The 5,249-nt window shown below is 33.5% G+C and overlaps 1 pseudogene; it reads right to left on the bottom strand.

Annotated features, from left to right (window-relative positions):
- Positions 1 to 392: 392 nt before the first annotated feature.
- Positions 393 to 1,456, bottom strand: LOC141521393 (pyruvate dehydrogenase (acetyl-transferring) kinase isozyme 1, mitochondrial pseudogene; annotated as a pseudogene).
- Positions 1,457 to 5,249: the final 3,793 nt, after the last annotated feature.

Below are 5,249 nucleotides of genomic sequence, written 5' to 3'. Positions count from 1 at the left end.
AACCAATTATTCAGTACAATTAGGAAAACACTTTTACTAGATATAAGTGAAGAATGTAAGATAAATTGAATGAGTACCATAAAGAACTAAAAAATTTCTGTACCTGAAACCTAGTCCCCAAAGTTCATTGAAAAGGAAGCAAAACATGTTAGCCACAATTGCAGTAGTAAAAAGTAAATGTACACTGTAGATAGAATTTTCTTTCTTTTTACAGTTAATTGCTGCAGTTCAATACTTTAAGAGATCTGAAAGATAAAAATGGAATTCAGTTTCTATTTATTCTGACCAGTTACTCTAATCAGATGTGAAATGTTTGTCTTAAAACAGGTTTTCAAAGTCCCTCTCAAACATGATACCAGAAATCCATGTTTTTTCAGATGGCCTAGATGCATTCATGCATTACAGAATGTGGCTATGTCATTTGGTGCATACTTGGCACACACCAGTCATCTGTCTCATGAATAGTATTATAATACTTCCAAGCAACTTTTATTATACATTGGGAGCCTCTGCACTGGCTCTGTTGATAGGGTCTTAATGTAGATAACAGCATCTGTCCCAAACCTTCAAAGGAATACAATTTCAAATCCCATTGAAATTATTGTGCATAAACCAGTCTGGAGCACATCTCCAGAGGTTTCAACACAAGATTGAGGTTGTGCTGCAATTAAATACATGCAGATGAAGAGTCTATCAATTTTCCTTAAAGGAACACAACTTCCACTGCCTCATTACTGAATGTTACCTGAACTTTTTTGAACAGCACAGTAAAGACCTTTGTCAGCATGATGGTCTGTAGTTGCTTTCACTGAAATCTTGAAAAGTTCAAATCCATATGATAGAGATGTAATGATATATAAACCACTTGCATGAACAGTCCTATTGATTTTTGCCATTAATTCAAGCTCTAGTTCTGGAGAGTTAACATAATACAAATCACAAAGTTTTATGCATTTTCATAGCTATCTTTAATAACTTCAATAATATTACATTGGATTAATGCTTCCAATGTCTTTTTTATGTGTGGAACTACCTTTTCCTTTTCCACCAAATTGCAAGGAGTGCTGAGGGTCATTCTGATTGAACTGTGACACATGTGAAAACTATCCAAAAAATACTATACATTCTGACTGGCCACTGGATCTACACCAAAGTTTTGTTTGTATTCAATCACACTCTAAGTCATGATGGGAATGACATCACTATGTTGATTCTGGATTCTTATTACAGGGACTCTAATGTCATAAACAGCCTTGGCATCTTCAATACTTTTATCAAGTTTCTTCTATATATTCTGAATGTCCCTATTCTGAACTGGTTGAACTGAAGGTGTTCTTATGAAGATTATATGGAAAGAGACTTATTCCTTTCAATATGCTAATCTCACTGGCAACTCCTACTGTAAAAACATAAAGGAGTTCTTTTCACGTTCCTTCACAGATCTTAAATCCAGAAACTTTTTAGCAAAGAGCAGTGACTGGGAGAAATGTGAGCCAAAATACACCTGTATGTGGCTTTCAGGGTCAGCAAAGGAATTGAGTTTCGTCAGGGACAGACCAGGATTCCATCCAACTGAGGCTATCCATCCCAGACACTTTATTAATCTCATACAAAATGCACTCTAGAAGAGGTGAAGAAACAGCATATCAGAAGAATGGCACCATCACACCCGTGACACCCAGATATATCCTAAGGGGAAACTACCTGCAAGGAAGCTAAGAAAAGGAAAATGGTGAAGGGTCTCATCTTTTACTTGTATAATCTCCTTTCTTACTCTCTCTGCCCCTATGTCTCAGAATTCCCCATATCTTTGAGATTTAGTTCATGTATTACTTCTTACTCTAAGTATTTGTTGAACTCTTCAGCTTTCTCCCTACTCAAATTACCTTGATTTATCTATGTATGTGTATTTTTTCTCTTTGTATCCTAACATTTTAACTAACTTGTTCATAGTAGGTATATAATAAAGATTTATTGAATTGAAAATTAGGTGATGTTGACATAGCTGTGAATGATTCAACCATTCTGTAGAGCAATTTGGAACTGTGCCTAAAGTCTCTAAAATCACACCTAGCTTTTGACCTAGCAATGCCACTGCTAGGTCTATATTCCAGAGAAGATGAAAAACAGAAAGGAATAATGACCTATATGTATAATTTATTAATAGCTGCTCTTTTTTCGGGTGGTAAGGAATTTGAATTTGAGGGGATGCCCATCAGATAGGAAATGGCTGAACAAAGGTGTAGTATATGTTTATGATGGAATGCTATTCTGCTGTAAGAAATGATGAACAGGATGTTTTCAGTAAACCTGGAAAGAATTACATGAGCAGATGCAATATGAACTGTACTGTATACAAGGTAATTGCAATATTGTAGGGAAATCAGATGTGAATGACTTAGCTTTTCTCAGCAGTCTATGATCCAAGACAACTCTGAAGGACTTACAAAAAATACAATCCATCCCCAGAAACAGAATTGATAGTGTTTTAATACAGATTGAAGGATACTTTTATTTGTATTTTATTTTTCTTGAGGTTTCTCTTTTGGGAAGTTGTCTGTATTTTCTTTCACAACATGGCTATTATGGAAATGTTTTGTATGACTACACATTTTTAACCTATATCAAATTCTTTTGTTTTTCAATGAGGGAGTATAGGGTTAGAGAAAATGGGAGAATTCAGAAATCAAAGTTCTAAAAATGAATGTTAATGTTTTTGCACTTAACCAGGGACAATTAAAATAAAATATATTTTAATTTTTTAAAGAAAAAATTAAGTGATCATAAGCAGTGACTGATGATTTTTATTGGGCGAGGAAAAGGAAGTCAAAGCAATATCTGCTTTGCTAATGAAGATCTTAAAAAAAGATTAGAGTTCACTAGTTAAATTTCCATCTGGATTATATTATAAGGCCTATACATCCTATGGACTACAATAAGAAATAGTACAAAATAGAACACCTCTCACATATTTAGCTTTTTTTGGTAGTTTAATTTTGACCTAAATTATTAAAATCACATTTTACTTAGATTGTGCTGGTTATACTCTTGAATAAGAGTACAAGACCAGATCAAATTTGGTCATAGTTATTAATTATATTGGTATATTCACACCATTCTCAATATTATCTTACTCTTCCTTTCATTTAGTTTGAACCAACTAACAATAATTTTTTCTGTGTGATTGGGTTTGTTTTCTTTTCAAGAATTTACTTCAAGGTGGCATAGTGGATAAAGCACCGGCCCTGGAGTCAGGAGTACCTGGGTTCAAATCCTGTCCCAGACACTTAATAATTACCTAGCTGTGTGGCCTTGGGCAAGCCACTTAACCCCATTTGCCTTGCAAAAACCTAAAAAAAAAGAAAAAGAATATACTTCAAATATTGTGGATAGTTATGCAACAGAGTAGATAGAGTTCTGGGCCTGATGTCAGAAGACTCATCTTTCTGAGTTTAAATCTGGCCTTAAATACTTACTAGTTGGATGACCCTGGGAAAATCACTTAATCTTATTTTCTTCAGTTCACTCATTTACAAAATGAACTGGAGAAGGAAATGGCAAACTATTCCTGTATCTTGACCATCAAAACCCCAAATTGGATCACAAGAAATTGGACATCAGTGAAAAGCTAAACATTAGCAACAACCATACAGCAATGAATACTAGATAAAACTGAGTCATCTCTTTCTAAAAGGCATTTTGCTTCTTAATCTCAACCCTGCTTCTCCTGGTTGAGAAGCTTTTGCAGCATTTTCTTTTGTGATAATTCCTTTGTGAATTGAAAACAAAATAGATAACATAAATTAGAGAATGCCAAAACAGACTGCAGTACATGAATGTAATAGGCAATTGTATCATCATCACTATCACAAAACGTATTTTATATAGCTATATAAGTATGTTTAAACACACACACACACATATACAAGAAATATGGCACTTTAAGGTTTTTTAAAGCACTCTAATAAATGTTATTTCATTTTGTACTCACAATAACGCTGGGAATGAGATGATATTATTACATTTGAGGAAACTGAAACAAAGGTTATTTGTCCAGGGCCACATTGCTAGTAAGTATCTGAGTCTGCAATTTCAATCAGGTGTATCCTGACTCCAGTCAAACATCCTATCCAGTGTATTGCCTAGTAATTTCTATAAGAAGTGATAATAATCATAAGCATTTATATTGTACTTATGTTTTGAAAAGGGCTGTAAATATGGTTTACTGATTTGAAACAAACCTATGAGGTAGGTACTATAATTATCTCCATTTGACAGATTAAAAAAAACTGAGACTGAAAGATATAAGTGACTTACCCATGTTCATAACACTAGAAAGTGTCTGAGGTAGAATTCAAACTCCAGTCTTTCTGACTCCAATCTGTCACATCCTCTTGACAAATAAGAAAAATTCAGATAAATTTAAGAAGACTCAAATGGACGGATGCAGAGCAAAACAATCAGTGGCAGGAAAACAATCTACACAGTGACTACAGGACTGTAATTGAGGACTTAAAGAAAGAAAACGTAGAGAGTATGATGAAAAGGCTCAGTCCTGAAGAAGAGAAATTCACTTCCATCTTTTAATTTGCATTGATGGGTGGGGGAATATAGTACCAAACAAGATTGATTTGTTTGTTTTTCTAAACTTTTCTTTTCTTCTTTATTACAAGGGATAGTTTTCTGGGTGGGAGCATGAGAATAGATATATTTGAAAAATGAGATGTAAAACCAAAAGATTTTTTTAAATGAACTAATCAGAATTAAATGAAATTTGTAAATCAATAAAAATAAAACCAGAGAGAAATTAAATTTAGTTTTATTGTCCCCTTAAAAAAGGTTACTTTGTGACTCTTTCTCATGCAAAGTTATCCCTTCTTAATGGATAATGCCCTAGATTGTTGGAAAATCTAATCATAGTTACTATCATTGTCCAGAGTAATAATAATCATGAGACTCGAGGCCATATTTTTAATCTGTCTTCCAAAGGCAATTTTATTGCTGTCTGAAATCTAGGTTACAAATAAGATATTCTGTAGTTTCCACACACAAAAAAAGTATTTTAATGGCCAAATCTTCCTTACTTTTTATTCTTTCTGAACTTTGCCCTTATTAAATGCAGGAGTGTTATAGTGTTGGCATTCCAGAATACATGAATAGTAAATATGCTGTCATTTTCTCCTATTTTAGAAAAGACAAATTTTCAAAGTTTACAGCCACTTATAGTGTAAGGAAATCTATTCTGCTAA

Source organism: Macrotis lagotis, chromosome 1, assembly GCF_037893015.1.
Source record: "Macrotis lagotis isolate mMagLag1 chromosome 1, bilby.v1.9.chrom.fasta, whole genome shotgun sequence".
NCBI classification, from domain to species: Eukaryota; Metazoa; Chordata; class Mammalia; order Peramelemorphia; family Peramelidae; genus Macrotis; species Macrotis lagotis.
Note: the sequence above shows the minus strand (reverse complement) of the source record. Positions and strands in the feature narration are given on the sequence as shown.